Genomic DNA, 19,547 nt, shown 5'->3' on the forward strand with positions numbered 1-19,547 from the left:
GCCAAGGAGCAGCTGAACTTGAACTGGGCACTGGGCTGGCCATTTCCAAGGTGGCCCTGTGGAGCCCCTGGTCTCCTCCCCAGTAAAATGGCAAAGGTAACTTCTGGCCCGTGGAGCCATTTCCACACACAGCTCACAAAGTGACGCTGAGAAGGGCAGGTGTGATTGGAAGGCACTGCCAGTGAGAGTCACTTCGAAAGGAAATGTGTCATCTGAGCGGCTTGCATCAACTGCTGCCTTCGTTAATTTGGGGGATTTTTTTCTATTTTTGAGACAGAGTCTCGCTCTGTTGCCCAGGCTGGAGTGCGATGGTGCAATCTCAGCTCACTGCAACCTCTGCCTCTCAGGTTCAAGCGATTCTCCTGCCTCAGCCTCCGAAGTAGCTGGGATTACAGGCATGCACCACCATGCCTGGCTAATTTTTGTATTTTTGGTAGAGATGGGGTTTCACCATGTTGGTCAGGCTGGTCTTGAACACCTGACCTCAGGTGATCCACCCGCCTCGGCCTCCCAGAGTGCTGGGATTACAGGTGTGAGCCACCACACCCAGCTGGATTTCTTATTGGTGATTTCTTTTCTTGAAGTCAGTTCTTCTTCCAATTCAATACAATTTGATTCAATTGAATCCAGCCCCACTGAACAAACACACAGCCAGGCATTTGGATCTGAAGCCAGGTCCAGAGCCTCGGAAGGGTACGTCTGTGGCTCTGCTGGAGGCAGGCTCGGGCCCATGGGCTGAGAAGGTGAAGCAGGACTAAGCCAAAGATTCAGGGCTTCACCTCTCTTCCCGAACACCTCGTGTCCCCTGTCCCTTCTCCTCTACTGGCCCAGGCTCTATGCCCAAGCCCTTAGATGTCCTCCCAGTACAGTAACTCCCTTTGGCTCTGGAATTCCCAGTCTTTGGGCCACATCAGCCCAGATGGGAGCTGGCAGAGTAGCCTGTTCACCCCACCCCATCCAACCCAGCTTCCCTGCCTCTGCCAACCCTTCTCTCCTGAGAGATTGCTGGCATTTCTTGAGTTCTCTTAAATGTGTCACACACGTACGAGTGTCTTTACTTGGTCAAGGTGAAATATGTCCTACCTGCACTGTGTGAACCCCGGGGTTGCAGTGGCATCTGGAGGCCCAGGGGCTGAGCCGCATTTCAATCACCAAAGAGTCCCCATTTTTGAAAGCTCCAGAACTAGAGGGATGGTCAAAGAGCCGGTCGAGCCTGATGCCTCAACCACGGGGTCCAGTCTGTTTTCCTGGCTCTTCGGGCCAGGAGCTCTCCGAGCCCAGCTTCATCCTCCATCGTTTCACAGAACCTCCAGGGTCACGAAATTCCCTGCACCTCCCCGGAGGCCCTTGTGCATGGAAAGGAAGGTGGTCTCTGTGCAGAGCAGCCCACAATTTGGGAGCAACCAACTCCGGTGGTGGCCTGGTTGCCCATCCCTGGGATGGCGCCTCGCTTCGTGTTTCTGAGATGTCGGCTCCCCTCCTCTTCTGCACTCCCAGCATTTTCTATGTCTCTGGTCCTTGCCCCACCTACCCAATCCTGGGGGCGGGGGAAGGAGAGAGGCCCCCCAGGTTCATTCCCATTCCACGGGTCTTTTGGATGACATCCCACGGGCGTGTTCCCAGGGTCATGAAACACGGAGCTGATTCTCAGCCTCACTGTTAGCAAACACTGCTCTCAGCCACTCAGCGGGATAATCAATTATGGTAATTTTTCCCTCCGTGAATCAGGTTCATGGAGGAACACAGGGATCAGCACAGTGGTGCCGACTTCCCCAAGTGCACGTGCAGTCACACCCTTCAGCAAAGCCCAGACAGAGCAAGACCCGCCTGCCAGGCTCAAATTGTCTCCACTCCACACTGCCCACTGCCCACTGCCCCCAGGAGACGGCGGGGCACTGCACAACTCCACACTCTTCCTGGGGAAGCAGGGAGGGCTGTGGTTGGGGTGAGTGCCCAATGTGGAGCCCCTGGTCTGCTTTCCCACTAGACTGTGATGCCCCCATGGGCAGAGGCCATATCTTAGAGGTCCTGGTGTCCCCAGACACTGGTGTGGGGCCACCATGGACCAGAGGCAGTGGATGTTTGCTGAATGAATGAACAAGGGAATGAAATTGTAACAGGTAAGGGTTTGACTCCAGAGGTCAGAGCTGGACCCCTGTTTTGAAGCATGGGATTGGATACTTTGAGAATAATATCTGCTCTTGGGGAATCCCAGCCACGGATGTGCATTTATCCACCTGGAGAGGCCTTTTCTCATGTTCTCCCTTTCTGTCCTGTCTCTCCTTTAGGCCCCTTGATTCCACCTGGCTCACAGTTCAACCTCCCACCTTTGCACTAGTCCCTCCAAAGACGAGTTCCTTGTGGGCTTTTCCCTGCAATTCTCCTCAAGGACACGTGATTCTGTCTTTATTGAACTCCATCCAAATGACAGAAGTCTCCCACCTCCCAAAGCCTTTAACCCTAGCTGTCTTCTGTCCATAAAACATTTCATTCTTCAGAAATTAAACTGGGGCTTGCTTGTGTGGCCCTTGAAATGAAAAGCACATGTGTTCATTAGTAAAACCCATCGTTAGTGGATCATGCAAGACAACTGGCCAGAAAAAAAACTGCTCATGTCAAAATCAGACCACTCCCACTCATTGGTGGCCCTTCAGCTTAGCTGTCACACATACATCCCTTCTCTCCCGAGATAGATGCAAGTTACTTGATTACGGGGAAGGTCTAGAAAGGCACAGAGCAAGCGGAACGTGGATTTCTGCATGGATGTGTCCCCGGCTCTTTGATAAAGTCAATTTCTTAGCAGTGGCCATCATGTCTCTTATTTATTGAGCATCTACTGTGTCAGGCACTGAATATACATCATTGACCTCAAGTCAGCCCCATTAGGGACACATTCCTACCCTTGATACCAAGATGAGAGAAAGGATACTCTGATGTTTCTCCTGGTCTGTTTCACTTTATTTTTAAAATTGTTCTTTTTATTTTTTTGAGATGGAGTCTTGCTCTGTCACCCAGGCTGGAGTGCAGTGGCACAATCTCGGCTCACTGCAAGCTCCGCCTCCCAGATTCACGCCATTCTCTTGCCTCAGCCTCCCAAGTAGCTGGGACTACAGGCACCCGCCACCACACCCAGCTAATTTTTTTGTATTTTTAGTAGAGATGGGGTTTCACCATGTTAGCCAGGATAGTCTTGATCTCCTGACCTCGTGATCCGCCCGCCTCGGCCTCCCAAAATGCTGGGATTACAGGCATGAGCCACTGCACCTGGCCTAAATTTTTCAATTAAAAAAAATTTTTTTTTGAGCAGGATCTTGCTCTGTTGCTCAGGCTGGAGTGCAGTGGCACAATCATAGCTCACTGCAGCCTCCATCTCCTGGGTTTAAGTCACCTTCCCACCTTAGCCTCCCAAGTAGCTGAGACTACAGGCAAGTACCAACATGCCTGGTTATCTATCTAGCTAGCTAGCTGTCTAGCTAGCTAGCTATCTGTCTATCTATTTAATCTATCTTTTTTTTTTTTTTTAGTAGAGATGGGAGGTCTCAGTATGTTGCCCAGGTTGGTCTTGAACTCCTGGCCTCAAGTGAGCCTCCCACTTCGGCCTTCCAATGTGCTGGGGCTACAGGTGTGAACCATGGCATCCGGCCTGTTTCGCTTTAAGTTTCAGCCCTCTGTGTAACGCCATCCTGCACTTCTGGGAGGTGATATGTGGAGATTCCATCATTTTGGGACACCTCTTCTTAACTCCATTGGCAAGGACAACTGAATCAGCCACAGACGATGGCTGGGAAGAGGGGCAAGGAAAAATGGGGCCTGTCCTGGCGCCAGGGTTCAGGGGAGCACACCTAACTCATGTTGATGTGGAAGGTGCTGAGGAAGGTGACTCTGTGCTGAGGAAGGTTCCACTGTGACCACGTGGAACTGTTTGTGTGGGAGGAAGCTTGACTGTCTGAAGCAGGGAGATGGTTTTTGTCACTTTGGCTGCCATGATAATACCATAGACTGCCGGCTTAAACAACAGAAATGTATTTCTCCCAGTTCTGGAGGCTGGAAGTCTGTGATTAGGGAGCAGTGTGGTCAGGCGCTGGTGAGGGCTCTTGTCCTGGCTTGCAGACAGCCACCTTCTCACTGTGTCTTCACATGGCAAGGAGACAGCATGAAAGCAGTCTCCCTGGTGTCTGTTCTTGTAAGGGCACTAATCCCATTGCCCAAGGGACCCTCCCTCATGACCTCATCTAAACCTAATCACCTCCCAAAGGTCCCATCTCCAGATATCATCCCTTAGGGGGTTAGGGCTTCCATATAGGAATTTTGGGGAGTGACCGACATTGAGTGCAGCACACACAGCTTCCACGTATTCACTCGATTCTTTGCTTTCTTTCCTTCCGTGTTTTCCTAAATGTGCAGTGAAGGTGCTTGGACCTAGTTTATGGTCAGAGTAGATGTATTTGGCATTGTACGAGTTCCTGCAGCAGAGGCACTGGTGCCAGGAAAGACCTTGGGAGCTCTGGTTCCCAGCGTGCTGCTGCTGCTGGTGGAGGGGGTGCTACCTGAGGAACCCCGGGGTGGGGGGCAGGCCGTGTGGAGGGTCCTCGAGGCAGCTTTGAGGAACTCCCAGTGCACCACTCTCTTGTTGTGTTACTTCAGATTTTATGAAACGATCTGTTTGTGCTCTTTCCCTAAGGGGAACTGGAGGCGAAGGGTGCAATTTTATAAATAAAAAATCAACTGTGGGTGGCTTAAACCTGGCTTGTGATGACGGTGATCAGAGCAGGAGAGCCACATCTATTTAATGTGATGTTTTCCTCCTTCTTCTGAATAGAAATTTGCCTTTAGAGAGGAAAGGAGGGGAGAGAAGAGGAGAGGGGAGGGAAGGGGAAGGGAGCATAGGGCAGGAGAGGGCAGGGGAGGGAATCTGGCTTATGGCTCTGAGCCATAAACTGTCACCATTAGGGAGACCGGGGAGTTCTGGCAGGTTCTGGCCATCACAGTAGTCCCTGGAGTGGCTTTGGGTTCTGAGCACACAGCCCATACTTAGGTCTGTGGGAAGGGCCACCCCATTACTGGGCCTCCACAGGGCAGCAGGGCAGGGGTTAGGGGTTATACGCCGTGCTCAGAGCACTTTTGCCTCCTCTCCCAGGAAGCCCGGGCAGGGCTCCACAGCAACCTGCCTGGAGTCCCACCTTCAAGGTCCTTCTAGGCACTCTAGGCCTTTAGCTGTGCTCCAGTGGGGCCTTACTCCTCCTCTGCCTGCGTGGACACTGCTGTGGGCCCCGTGACAGCAGCATGCACGCCTAGCACTTGCTGAATGCATGCCAGGCTACCTGCTGGGGACTGTGTTTTTCTGGGGTTATGCCATTGATGATGTCATTTCAGCTTTACAACCACCCTAGGGGGCAGGTACTATGATCACTTCCAGTTTCCAAACATCAAATCTGAAGCTTGGGGAAGTGAAGCAGATTGCCCTAAATGCCACAGCTGGTAGCGGTTGCAGCTGAGTTTGCGTCGAGACCCACCTGACCACAAGCTTGTGCTTAGAGCTGATTATTCTGCTCAGGCCAAGCACTCCCGGATAAACCCTGGAGTGTCAGAGTGAGCAGGGGGCAAACCAACGTGGCCCCAGGAGCAAACCCACTGTACTCCTTTTGCTCATTGCCGGGTCTAACTCCAACCTGCCTCCCACCCCAGCACTTGTGCAGCCTCAACGCCCAACATCAGCCCAAACCTTCTGTGACCAGTTGACTCTTCCAGCTGTGCTGGGCTTTGCAAAGCCCATGTGCCTTTGCCCAGGGGTGTCATTTGGGACTGTGGAGTCGACCACAGTCAATTGCTTGGGTGATATATTAGAGGTTCTGTCTGGTGGGATGAGGTCTGCAGGCACCTGGCTGCCCTCAGGTGGGAGGGTGTGGGGAAGGTGCTGGCTTTGCATGAGCGGAACTTAGCGCACACCTGTGGACTGAACTGAACTCACTGGCCCACCCCTGAGCACCCTTGACAACACCCAAGCTGTGCCACAGACACCATAGTGTATCCTCCACCTGTCCCTGGGTCAGCCAGGCTCAGAAACAGAAGCCCAGAGAAGGAATTTTGCCAAGGTTGACACAGCTTCCAAGGGGCAGAGCCAAGACAAGAAGGCGCAATGCCACCAAGCAGATGGCAGTGGAGGAGACAGAGACCCCACTGAGGATGCAGAAATGGCCTGCGGTCCCAGAGGCAGGGGGCAGGTGGGAGGCCCAGTGTGGCATCTCTGCTCTGGAGCATCTCCAGACAGGCAAGTTTCAGGGGCCAGAGCCCAGCACTGGGTCATCTCAACAATCCATAGACACCCTCGGCCTTCCACACATGAAGGAGATACCACTGCACGGGGCAGAATGGTGTCCCCAGAGTCCATGTCCATCCGGAATCTTATTTGGAAACAGGCTCTTTGCAAATGTAATTAGTGAAGATGAGGTCATAGTGGAACAGACTGGGCCCTACATCCAATGCCTGGGGTCCTCATCAGTTGAGGAGAGGACACAGAGAGACATGCATTGGGTGAGGGTGTGTGAGGATGGAGGCGGAGAGTGGAGTGATGTAGCCACAGGCTAGGGCGCACTGAAAACTGCCAGGAGACTTGAAAGGACAAGGAAGGAACCTGCCCAGAACTTTCAGACAGCAAGGCCCTGAGACACCTGCATTCCAGACCTCAAGGCTCTGTCTCCAGAGCAGTAAGAGAATAAACTTCTGTTGTACGAAGCCTCCCAGTTTGTGGTCATCTGTTATGGCAGCCATAGGAGAGTAACCCACCCACCTTCCCCACATTCAGGGCGGTGCCAGCGAGGGCTGCGGGCGCACAGTGGGCCTGGTTTTCACCCCCTGCCTGCACCCTACTCACTCTGGGCTTGCTGGGCCTGGTTCCCAGAGCATGGTGGCCCTTTCTTCATGGTCATTGCTCTTCCATGACTTCTCCATGATGTTATTCCTGACCACACAAACACTGTCACACATGCCCCTCCTAGAGCCTTCCCTTCTCCCTTCCCTTCCCTTTTCTTTCCTCTTTCCTTTCTTCTCCGATTCCTTTCCTTCCTTCCCTTCCTTCCTTCTTTTCCTTCCTTCTTTTCCTTCCTTCCTTCCTTCCCCTCTCTCTCCTTTATCCCTTTCCTTCTTTCTTTTCCTTCCTTCTTTCATTCTCCTTCCTTTCCTTTCCCCTCCCTTCCCTTTCCTTCCCTCCCTCCATCCCTCCCTCCCTTCCTTCCTTTCCTTCCCTCCCTCCATCCCTCCCTCCCTTCCTTCCTTTCCTTCCCTCCCTTCCTTCCTTTCCTTCCCTCCCTCCATCCCTCCCTCCCTTCCTTCCTTTCCTTCCCTCCCTCCATCCCTCCCTCCCTTCCTTCCTTTCCTTCCCTCCCTCCCTTCCCTTTCCTTCCCTCCCTCCATCCCTCCCTCCCTTCCCTTCCCTTTCCTTCCCTCCCTCCATCCCTCCCTCCCTTCCTTCCTTTCCTTCCCTCCCTCCATCCCTCCCTCCCTTCCTTTCCTTCCCTCCCTCCATCCCCCCCTCCCTTCCTTCCTTTCCTTCCTTCCCTCCATCCCTCCCTCCCTTCCTTCCTTTCCTTCCCTCCCTGCATCCCTCCCTCCCTTCCTTCCTTTCCTTCCCTCCCTCCATCCCCCCCTCCCTTCCTTCCTTCCCTTCCTTCCCTTCCTTCTTTTCCTTCCTTCTTTCATTCTCCTTCCTTTCCTTTCCCCTCCCTTCCCTTTCCTTCCCTCCCTGCATCCCTCCCTCCCTTCCTTCCTTTCCTTCCCTCCCTCCATCCCTTCCTTCCCTTCCTCCCTTTCCTTCCTTCCTTCCTCTCTTTCTCCCATTCCTTCCTTTTTTCTTTTCCTTCTTTCATTCTCCTTCCCTTTCCCTCCCTCCCTTCCTTCCTCCCTTTTCCTTTCTTTCCCTCCCTCCTTCCTTCTTTCTTTCTCCCTCCCCTCCCCTTCCCCTCTCTCCCTTTCCTTTTCTCTTTTTGTTTTTCTTTTCTTTTTGAGACAGAGTCTCACTCTGTTGCTCAGGCTGGAGTGCAGTGCCATCTTGGCTATCTCCAAACTCCGCCTCTCAGGCTCAAGTGATCCTCCCACCTCAGCCTCCCGAGTAGCTGGGTCTACAGGCCTACGCCACCACACCCGGCTCATTTTTGGGTTTCACCTTGTTGTCCAGGCTGGTTTGGAACTCCTAATGGGGCACACTAGAGGGACCTAGAGGCCACATGCCACGGTGGCCTCACACAATTGGACCCCGAGAAAGACTGTTCAGACCAAAGGACCCCAGGAAAATGGTTTTTCCTTTGATGTTTATTTGGAAGCCACTTTTTTGGTTTGAATTTTTTGTGGTAAAATGCCCATAACATAAATTGTACCATTTTAACCATCTTTAGGTGCACAGTTCAGTGGCATGAAGCACCTCACACTGTTCACCCATTCCCACTGCTCACCCCCACTCCCGCCGCCCACCCCCACTGCCGCCGCCCACCCCCACTGCCGCCGCCCACCCCCACTGCCGCCGCCCACCCCCACTGCCGCCGCCCACCCTCACTGCCGCCGCCCACCCCCACTGCCGCCGCCCACCCCCACTCCTGCCGCTCATCTCCAGGACTTCTTCATCTCTCCAAACCAAAGCTCTGTCCCCGTTAAACACCCACTCTCCACTCCCCCTTCAGCCCCTGGCAACCCCCATTCTACTTTCTATCTCTATGACTTGGCCTACTCTAAGGACCCTCATTTACGTGGAATCAGATGACATTTGTCCTTTTGTGCCCGGCCATTTCACTCAGCATAATGTCCTCAAGGTTCATCCCTGTTGCAGCTGGGGTCAGAATTTCAGTCCTTTGTGAGGCTGAGTGATATTCCATTATATGGATACACCACATTTTGTTTATCCATTCGTCTGTAGGTGAACATTTGGATTTTCTTTTTTTTTTGAGACACCTCACTCTGTCGCCCAGGCTGGAGTGCAGTGGCGTGATCTCAGCCCATTGCAACCTCCACCTCTTGGGTTCAAGCAATTCTTCTGCTTCAGCCTCCCGTGTAGCTGGGATTACAGATGCACACCACCATGACTGGCTAATTTTTGTATTTTAGTAGAGACAGGGTTTCACCATGTTGCCCAGGCTGGTCTCGAACTTCTGAGCTCAGGCTATCCACTCACCTTGACCTCCCAAAGTGCTGGGATTCCAGACATGAGCCACCACGCCCAGCAGAACATTTTGGATTTTAATCCATTTTTTAAGACAATGAGAATCATGTCATTGGCCCCATTTCCCATTTTGCTTCAGCCACGAGCATGTCAGAAAAAAAAAATTGTTGCTCAACCTTACTGGTTGTATCAAAAAGTCCCACTGCCTCATTTTCCTGCCCTCTCTGTCTTCCATTGTCTGACCTTGACTTTTATCTGCTGACGTGCTTCCGTCTGATTTTATGTGGCTATGGCAATGGAAAACCATGTATAGAATGACATGGACACAAGCTGAAACGACCCTGCCTCAGGTCATTCTCCAAGTCCTCCCTGATGCCACAGGGGGCTGTGTGCCTCCGGGAGAGCCACCTTCCCTCCCTGCCTTGCAGCCAGGCACAGGGCACAGCACTGCATGAGAGGAACAGTCCCGCCCCCGACTGCTCGTGGACTGTGGGCCTTGGACACCTTTGGGCTTCCGGATTTCTTGGTCACCTCCCCTTGCTGGTGTCTGATTACACTGAGTGGGCTGTTCTTCCTTCTACTGTGAACCTAAGGGAAGCTCCCTGTCTGAGCTGCTCTCTCCGGAGCTGGCGCTGCACGCCATATTCCCTCCAATACTCAGCTGAGACAGAGCTCAGCAATGATGGTGTCCAGATGGCCGTCCAGTCCCCACTTGGCTGCTGTCTGCTGCACCTGTCTCCCTGCTCCCGGGTGTGGAGAGCCAGCCTGCCTATGTTCACAGGCACAGCCGGGATGTCTCTCCTATGCTGGTGAGATCTCAAGACCCATCCGACATCCCTTGGAGAGATGGAAACCCTTTGAGACCTGAAGAGGCACCACCTCTCTGCAGAGAGGGATGTGGCTGGACCGAGGACGCGGTCTCCCAGCAGAAGTGTTGCAGGGGATGCTGGGTTTGGTCCTGCCCATGTGTGGCTGTGAGCAGTGCCAATGGGATGGGGGTGGGGGGAGAACGGCGGAGACAGGAAAAGGAGCCGAGTTAATACACAGGGCAGACGGCACCACTCAGCACGTAGGCAGCTGGAGAATGCCGGCTTCTTAGATGAGCGTGTTTCGCTATCAACAATTTAGACATGTCCTTTCTCCTTTGGGAGATGGGCAAAATCTCCTTTCCTGAGCAAATCCCCTAAGAAACCAACCTATTCATTCCTCTAAGATTTTCAGAAATCCATCTCCATCAACCTACTTACAAAATAAAAGTAGCTAATAGGCCAAGTGTGCTGGAGGCTGGCTGCTAGAATGGCTGGTCTGTGGAGCCCACGGGAGCCAGGCGGGGGTCCTGAAAATGCCCAGGATGAAAGGTGGGAGATACGGCCAGCTCATCTCCCCACCCTGGCTGGCTTAAGTAATGCCACAGGTAGACACACACAGAAAACATAATCGTATTTTTTTTTTTTTTTTTTTTGAGACAGAGTCTCACTCTGTCACCCAGGCTGGAGTGCAGTGGCACCATCTTGGCTCACAGTAACTGCTGCCTCCCAGGTTCAAATGGTTTTCCTGCCTCAGCCTCCCGAGTAGCTGGGATTACAGGTGTGCACACCAAGCCTGGGTAATTTTTGTATTTTGGGTAGAGACAGGGTTTCACCATGTTGCCCAGGCTGGTCTTGAACTTTTGACCGCAAGTGATCCGCCCACCTTGGCCTCCCAAAATGCTAGGATTACAGGAGTGAGCCACCGCATCTGGCCCCCATGTTGTTTTAATTTAAGGCAACAACTAGATAAGCATTTGTAGAATTAGAGAAAAGCAATGCAGAGTTTTGCATCTGGGGAAAAATCACAGGGTGGGGCATCTGCCACTCTTCCAGCGCCAGAGAAGAGAAGGCAAGGCAGGACCCTAGCTGTGCTTGGAACTTAGATCTGGCAGTTGATCCACGTTCTGAGTCAAGCTGGGATGGTTGGTAAACCTCCCATGGGTTACTCAACGTCGAAGTGCCTCAGTTTACTCCGCTGTAAAAGCAGGGGTGACAGTAGGACCCACCTCTAGGTATAGGGATGAAAGGCAGCCCAACCCTTAGCACAGTGCCTGGCCCACAGTGGGAGGAAACAGAGCCACCCGAGGCAGTCACAGCAGGAGCTGCTCAGGGCTGCAGTGAGCTCCGGTGGGGAGACCCTGGGCTGTGGGTTTCACCCAAACAGGGCGAAGGGGCGGGGCTCTCCTCTACCTCCGGGGCACAGGAGAGGGAGGGACGTTTGGAACAAACCCCAAGAAGACTTCTGCACCTCTTGGACCCAAGTGAGTGATGAAAAGGCTGGTGGCTTTGTTTTGTGTGTGTGTGTTTTTTTTTGGAGATGGAGTCTTGCTCTGTCCCCTGGGCTGGAGTGCAGTGGCGCAATCTTGGCTCACTGCAACCTCCGCTCCCGGGTTCACGCCATTCTCCTGCCTCAGCCTCCCGAGTAGCTGGGACTACAGGCGCCCGTCAAGGGCTGGTGGCTTTGAAGTGATTAAAAGCCAGGTGTCTGTCCCTGGCAGGGTGGGGGGTCTTAGAGACTTTGGTGGGATTCACTTGCACCAAGATGCCTTCTACCCAGGAGGAGGCTCAAACCTGAATGAATGCAGCGTCATTTCCACGTGTTAAACTGCACTCCCCAACCTAAGCTAGTTTCCCTGGGAGGTAACGATTTTCGAAACAAAACTAAGAGTAGCTCCCATGGGCAACTCTGGGCCTGTGCTGGGTGTCCCCCACAGTGACGGCCGGAGTGCTTTCACATCTCCTCCAGAGGATTCTCACCCCACAACCCTGTCGGGGGGTGCTTGTGTCCCTAGGCACAGGTGAGGAGCTGAGGCAATGGGGGTCCCCGTTGATTCACTCTCTTTGGGGACCGAGGCTGGCAGGGAGTGCTGGGTGTTGCCACGCAGAGCCATTCAGCAGCCAGCCTGACTTAGCAGCAAGCGCCAGCTCCGCAGAGATTCTCCTTCTTGGAGGCCTCAGAGCTCTGCAGCTCAGCGGGCAGCTGGAGGGCCCACATCCACTGCCTCTTCTGTGGGAGGGCCCCCGCCTGCCACTCGCCAAGCCCCCATTCTGAGCTGGGACCTGCCTCCATCGGCTGGGATGCGGTGGGGTCTTCCGCCAGCGGGGCCAGAACCCAGAGCGAGGCTGCCTCCCCTGGGTCGGCAACGCCACCTCGCTTCCTGCAGCTGACAAAGGACTCCTGAGGCCACTAACCCTTCCAAGCCCTGCAAAACCATCTCTGGAACCACCCTGAAGCTAGGGACTCGGCTCAGGAACTGCTGCTTGCTGGGGCGTCGAAAGCCATGCGCGCTCAGGTCTTCAAAGCCACCGTTTGTGCTTGGGCTGCGGATTCTGGCTAGTGAGATGCTGAGCTGTGAACAAAGTCAGAGCCCACTCATAACCACCTCCCTCTGTTCCCTGTGTCTCGGCCCGCTCGGCTCCAGTGCTGCTGCAGTCACCTTCTTTTATTTCCTGTATTCTGATGCTTTGACATCTGAAGCCTTGCTGGCCCGGGGGAGACGGCTCCTCCCAAAGTAGCAGATTCCGAGAGGCAGCAAACAACGGGCTTGGGGTGTGCTTTTTCACCTGCAAACCGGCCGACCAGATCCCACACCCCAAGCCCCTGCCTCTATCGGGGTCCCATGCTCCCGGAGACTGTTCAACTGTCCTAATCACCCCAGAGCCAGGTACAGACAATCAGATCCAGCCCCATAGCCCAGAGCTCACTGAAATGATCCAAACCAGCCAGCCCCAAAACCACTTCCCCTGCCTCGCCCGTTCCTTCCTAGGGAAACCACAGTCAAGACCCCTGCCCCTGTGAACCCCCATTCCCTCTGCCTCCCGACCAAACCTGGTACCTCCCTGTGTGTCCCTGATGCCGAGTTCCCTGTCTCTAGGGATCTGTCCCTAGATAGGCTTCTTCTGCCATGCCAGTCATTTCTGTATCTGTGTGTCTTTTTTACCCCATTAAAACAAATTCCAGGTATCCTTAGATCCCCACCAGCCTCACCATCCTAGCTGCACCTGCCGGCATCCCTGGCATCGCTTTGGCTCTTGCGAGAGGGAGCCAGTTTTAAGGATGAAACCGTAATGCTTCCCTGGTGGTAAGGAGTTCCTTAGTGCTTGGTGCAGCTCAGAGGCTGCTGGCTCAACCGGATTCAGAGTTTCCACTGCCACAGCTGCGTCAGAAAGACTATTACTGCTCAGCAATTGCCTTTCGGGATTAATACATCTTTACTCACATGATCAATTTCAGTCTCCTACTGGATATGGCCTCAGAAGTGAAATGTGAACGTGGACTTCTATCACACCCATGTCCGGGTGAACATCCGTCTGCAACTAACCCGCATTGACAAGCAGCTAATTTGCAGATTGTGCCTGTATCGACAGTTCGGTTTATTTAATAATAGACAGTTGCTGTCTTCCCTGGGTTCTGTTCATGCAGAAGGTCTTTGCTGAGACGGAACACATGATAAATTGTGAATGTGTTTACATGGACATTCCCAAGGCCCCGGGGCTCGTGGTCAGACTTTAAAGAATAATAACAAAAATAATTTTTGTTGTAGGAGGAGTTCCTGATGAGGGCGCTTAAATGAGCCGATCACTCGGCGTGGGCAGGAGCACCATGCAGGGAGACCCAGCTTCACTGGTCGGCCGATACTGAATGAACATTTGCCTCAACAGATAAACATGCTTGCTTGAGCTTCACATGCCCTCCCAGGCTTTAGGACCTCTGATTTATAAAAATAAAGCAGCGTTGAGGTGCCACAGGACAGTATCCTCTGCAAGACTCCCTTCGGCAGCCACCCCTGTGCTTGGCTGTCCCCGTTACTTTCTTCCTTTCTTTCCTTTTCTTTTTCCTTCCTTCCTTCCCTCCCTTCCTTTCCCTCCCTCCCTCCCTTTCTCTCTCTCTCTTTCTCTCTTTCTTTCTTTCTTCCCTGAGTTTCGCTCTGCAGTACAGTGGCTCACTGCAACCTCCACCTCCCAGGTTCTCCCAAGCAATTCTCCTACCTCAGCCTCCCGAGTAGCTGGGATTACATGTACGTGCCACCAAGCCCGCCTAATTTTTGTATTTTTAGTAGAGACGGGGTTTCACCATGTTGGCCCGGCTGGTGTCCCAACCTCAGGTGACCCACCTGCCTCTGCCTCCCAAAGTGCTGGAATTACAGGTGTGAGCTGCCGCACCCAGCCTGTCCCTGTTTCTGATGTGAGCTCAGCCTCCTCAGCAGCTCCCCTTCTCCCTTGTCCCCTTCTGGTCCTAGCCACACACCCTGGATGCTGTCTGTGCCCTGGCTCTATCCGCCACCCACCACCAGGAACTCCTGCATGTAGGTTTACAATCCAGATCTCTGGTACCTCCTGGATCTTACTACCTGGTTACTGGTGCCAACGTCACTCAACGTGTGGGACAGAGAACAGACGAGGGCCTCTCCCGAAACCTCCTCTACCGCTGCCCCTCCCAGTATAGTCAATGGCACTAAAGTTGATTCAGCACCCCCAAACTCACTGAAATTGATCCAGCACCCCTAAACTCATTGAAACTGATCCAGCATCCGAAACTCAGATCTCTGGGCACAACCCTTTCCCCTCCCTTGTCTCCAGTGCTCACCCAAGTTGTCTCTAGGTCCTACCCATTCTTCCTCCTTAACACCTTCTGTACCTGTGTGACCTCCGCTACCCACAAATCCACACGGCTCAGGCCCCCTTCTCTTCCTAGAACATGGCGCGGCCTCTGAACTTGATCCTGGCTCAGAAACCCTATAGCTCCCATGTCCAGCCTCAACTCAGTGGCCAGACGAGTCGGCTGCATGGCAGGTTCCACCCCATTGTACACTTCACAGCTGCCCACAGGCTCCGGGAAGGTTCAAGACCTCTTGGCCTGGGGCTGAGGATGCCCACACCTGGCACCAACCCACCTGCCCACCTGCTTCTCCCTCGGCTCCCCCGCCAGGGGTCTGCCCTCAGGCTGAGGAGAGTGTCTTACAGCTCCCCAGTGGCCGAGCTCACACTCCTGGATCCTTCCCCTCCCTGCCTGAAAAGACTGAGCCCTCTCACTCTACCCAGCAGCCTCTTACTCACCTGGAGACCAGGTGGCCTGAGCCAGCCTTGTCTTTCTCCATCTCTCAGCAGGGAATGAGTCTGCTGACCACGCCTCGTGCCTCTGGAAGCACACTTTGTCCTGGGCTGGCCCACACCCTCCTGGTCTCCCCATGGCTCTGGCCCTTCCTCCTGCCTTTGCCTAGTGGGTAACGGGGCATCCCAGGGCCCCTTCTCCTTCCACCCTTTACTTTCTCTCCAGGCAACTTCAGACTCTGGCTTCAACGTGCACCCTGATGCCAGCAATGCCCACTCCAGCCAAGGTCCCTGCGGGTCCAACCTTTTGCTTCCCTTGATGTCTCCCAGACTGCTCTGTCCCATGTCTGAGGCTCAGGGTCTTCTCCCAGAAACCTGGTCCTAGCTCAGTGGTCCCTATTTCAGTGAATGGATCTATCACCCGTCCAAGTGAGCAAGTCAGCTGGGGTCCACTCTGACCCTCCCTCTCTTCCTCCCCCACCCTCCACTCCAACACTGACTGTCAGTTTGACCCTAGAATGCTTCTCTCACCTCCATAGCATGGGGTACTCCACCTACTCAGATACCACCTGAACCTCTTCTTCAGATTCATCATCTTTCCTCAGACCCTCACACCCCCAGCTCTAACCCCAAATGGGACCACTTGGGATTGCTTCCACTTTAAAAGCCTCTGAGCTGTCCACATCCCCCTTGACCCCGTGAGGGGATCTGTGCTCAGCTCCTTAATGCCAGGGCCCCATCTCACCTCAGGCATCTGCAGAAGTCATAATTCAGCCCCTCTGGCTCCAAGGGACTGAAGAGCTCCCAAGTTTATGTGCATGGGGCAGGGGCTGTGCTCATAACCTCCCCTAGGGAGGAAGAAAGGAGAGCCCCGTGCTCAGCAGAATAACTCCCTCTGCCCCAGGTGTCCTATGCCCTGGAATCTGCCACCACGTTAGGGTTCCTGGCAAAGGTTGCAGATGGGATTAGAGCTGCTGATTGGCCAACCTGAAAAAAGAGAGAGGCGCCTGGAGTATCCAGGTGGGCCCAGGATAATCACAGGGTCTTTAATTGTGGGAGATGGGGCAGGAGAGGATGCCAGCCGTGTGATGTGAGCAGGACTCAGTGGCCATTGCTGGCTCTGAGGGTGGAGGAAGGGGCTGAGAGCCAAGGAGTTCGGGGGCCTCTAGAGGCTGGAACAGGGAGGCAGTGGACTCTCCCCCAGAAATGAGCTCTGATGGTGCCTTGATGGTAAACTAGTGAGACTCCTTCCTGACTTCTGCCCTCCAGAACTGCAAGACCACCCATCCGGCTCGTTTCAAGCCGCTACGTTTGTTTGCGACGGCGGCACCTAATGCAGTCCTCTTGGAAAGTTCTCAGCGTCACATCGCTCTGGCTGTGTTGACCACTCCCACCCAATTGCCTCTCTCAATCCTCCTCTCCTCTCCCTTCCTTTTTGGGTCTTAGTGTCCACAGAGAGTGAGGCGTGGACCCAGCCTTTCTGCCTCTCCAATGAGACAGGAGGGCAAGGAGCTGAAAGATCTCAAATCTGCCAACCCCACCCTTCCTCCTCTATCCCGCCCGGCAAGCCCCAGCCCCCCAAACCTGCAGCCTTCTTTGCCGTCTACACTCAGCAAAGTCAAGTCCCTCTCTGAGCAGCCTCTGCTTCCCAGATGGAGCCTCTGGCCCTGACCCTGCGGGGTGGTGCTGTGTGGGAAGGGGCAAGAAAAAGGAACAAGCAACGCTTGACAAGGCTGTTTCAGGTCCCCCTTCTTCTTTCGGCCCAAGTAGATCCTGGCGGCCGACAGACACCGCAGAGGGAGGTAACCACGACTCCTCCTAGCACAATGCACCTGGTGCTCCCTCAAGAGCTGCCAAAGCCAGACGGGGCTCATCTTTCCCCCCACCTCAAATACCTGCCCTTCACCACACACACATCCGGACACAAAGCCGGGGAGGACTCGAATTAATTTAACTTTTAATTATATTCACTTAACAAGATTATCCAGCTGAGGTTAAAAAAAAGTCCGCCTCCCCGCCCAGATGAAAAAAACCTCTTCTGTATCTATTTATATCCAGTATATACATAACCAGAAACGAATATTTCTTTATGGACCATTAAAGATCTAATGTTTAATTTATAGCCACTTTCTCTGGCGGGGTATCCAGGCACAATGTCAACATTTTTAATTAAATGAAATTTTTTTTTTTAAATCACAAAGGAAGATATGTATTTTTAAAGCCACATTTGAGCCAGCGAGCAACAGCCCTGAGTTGCTGCTTCCAGGAGGTGCCGCTGGTTGGAGAGGGTGCCGGGGAAAGGGGAGACATCTCTGGAATTTCAAATCCCTGGCTGGCCAGTCTGTCTGCGGTTAGGGTGGCAGGGGTGTCCCCAGATGAGGGCATGGCAGTGTACCTAGCAGGGGAGGTCCCCAGCTGCTGTTTGTTGAGCACCTACTGTGTTCTGGGCAGTGCCCTAGAGGGTTTTCATATGCCATCATCTTTAATTCTCCCAGCAATGGTCCACGGGGTGGCCATGGGATGGGATTACCACGGAGGAAGCTCAGAGAGGTTGGGCACCCTGCCTGAGGTCACACAGTAGCAGATAGATGAAGAGCCCATGTCTGGGTCCAGGTCAGGTTCCCAAACCTAAGCACTTTCCTCTTCCCCCACGCAGCCTCTGAGGGCAGGCATGGGAGGGAGCCTTCTCCCCAGCTGGTGGCAGGACTTCTGAGTCCTCCATGGTGCAAATGAAGTCACTGCAACGCCCAGGTCCTGGGCAGGGAGGCAAGTTCACCACTGCATTGCTAGCACCCAGGACACAGGAGCCTCACAGAAGTCATTTGCTGAGTTTTGCAGTTCATGAGAGTGAAAGTGATTTTCCAGAAGGTTCTCAGATGTCCTGGCTTCAGGGAGCAGGGCCCCTGAGGTCTGGAAGAGGCCAGCTGCTGCCCAGTCCTATTCCTGCCTCGTTCAGAACCCTGCCCACCCCGCAACCCCCAGGTGGCAGCAGGTGAGGAACCTTACTCCTGAGACCCTCAGCCCTAGCTCCACACCCCCCCAAACCTGCCCCCCAATCCAGGACACATGGCACCAAGGCCCAGCCTTGAGACCAACCAGCTGGACTCTTGCACACTGACCTCCGAACATAGACGGAGGGAAGCCCCTGAGTTGCTAAGCCTGTAGGTGACCCTGACTGAGGGTTCTGGGGCTAGAGATGGAGCTTCGGGAAGCTGAGCCCTTGAACCCTCAGCTGGTGACCAGTGCTGGCCCCAGGGATCTCCCACCTGCTTGGGTTGGTCTTATGCCACCAGGGGCCACTTCTGAGCCCTCTTGGCGATTCGTATACTTGCCCCTCTGTGCAGTGTCAGTCCAGGCTGTCTGTGAAAAACCCGCCCTGCCTGAGTGGGTGCCTTACCTGGACAGTATCCAGGTGGACAGGTGCCTTATCTTGGCTGGGCATGAGAGGGGTCCCAGAATGTCTGGAAGTGCTGGATGGCCCAGGTTATGGCCACTTGGCTATCACCATGGGCTGGACTCTCTAAGGACAACATGGGGCTTCAGGCTGACATGCTGGGATTGGCAACACCCCAGACTCTTGCTCTAGGTAGGGCCTGGGGCAGGCCTATGTGCCCTGAGCCCTCTATCCTGGGCAGGAACTGTGGGTCAGAGCGGAGGGCAGGCAGCTTGTCCTTGGGACCTTGCTGGCTTCCTGCCCCCAGGGCCTGTATCTGCTTGGCCTCCCCTCCTTAGCCAACTCCTTGACCCCTCAGAAACTTGACCTCTCTCCAGGCTTTTCCTATGGGGTCTGCCCAGGCCACACCCCTCCCAGCCAGTCTGGTGCTGCCTCCAGGACAGAGAATGGGAGCTGAGTGGCCCTGTGGTCACATGTGTGCGTGTGTGTGTGTGTGTGTGTGTGTGTGTGTGTGTGTGTGTGTATTGTGGGTGTGGCATGAGGAGGAGCACTGGAGAGGGAATCTGGGGTGACGGTGCCGTAGACTCACTGTGGTGGGTCTCAGCCCGGTGGCTGGACATCAGTGACACTGTTGAGAGACACGTGGACACTTCAACATCTGCCCTGCTCTTCAAAGAAGTGACCTCACAGGGGCGTAGTCCCTGCCACCATTCTCCACCCGAGAGCCCTGGCCCCCCATCTGTGCTCAGGAACAAGGCTGTGCTCAGGAACAAGGCTGTGTCCACCCTTGAATTGTACAAGGGTGGAAATTAGAGGCAGCCAGAAGCTGAGGCCAGCATGAGCCAGCGGCCTTTAATGGGACACTCCATCTTCCCCTGGCGACCGCGTCTCCCAGGAAGCCTCGGGAAGCTGCTGAGTCAACACTGCA

At 54.1% G+C, this 19,547-nt stretch overlaps 1 protein-coding gene across 22 annotated transcripts in view; it reads right to left on the minus strand.

The window, feature by feature from the left end:
* The window catches only part of RBFOX3 (RNA binding fox-1 homolog 3), a 526,282-nt gene that overhangs the window by 149,048 nt on the left and 357,687 nt on the right, over positions 1–19,547 (minus strand). The gene's annotated exons all lie outside the window — the stretch shown is intronic.

The sequence above is a fragment of the Pan troglodytes genome, chromosome 19, assembly GCF_028858775.2.
Source record: "Pan troglodytes isolate AG18354 chromosome 19, NHGRI_mPanTro3-v2.0_pri, whole genome shotgun sequence".
NCBI lineage: Eukaryota > Metazoa > Chordata > Mammalia > Primates > Hominidae > Pan > Pan troglodytes.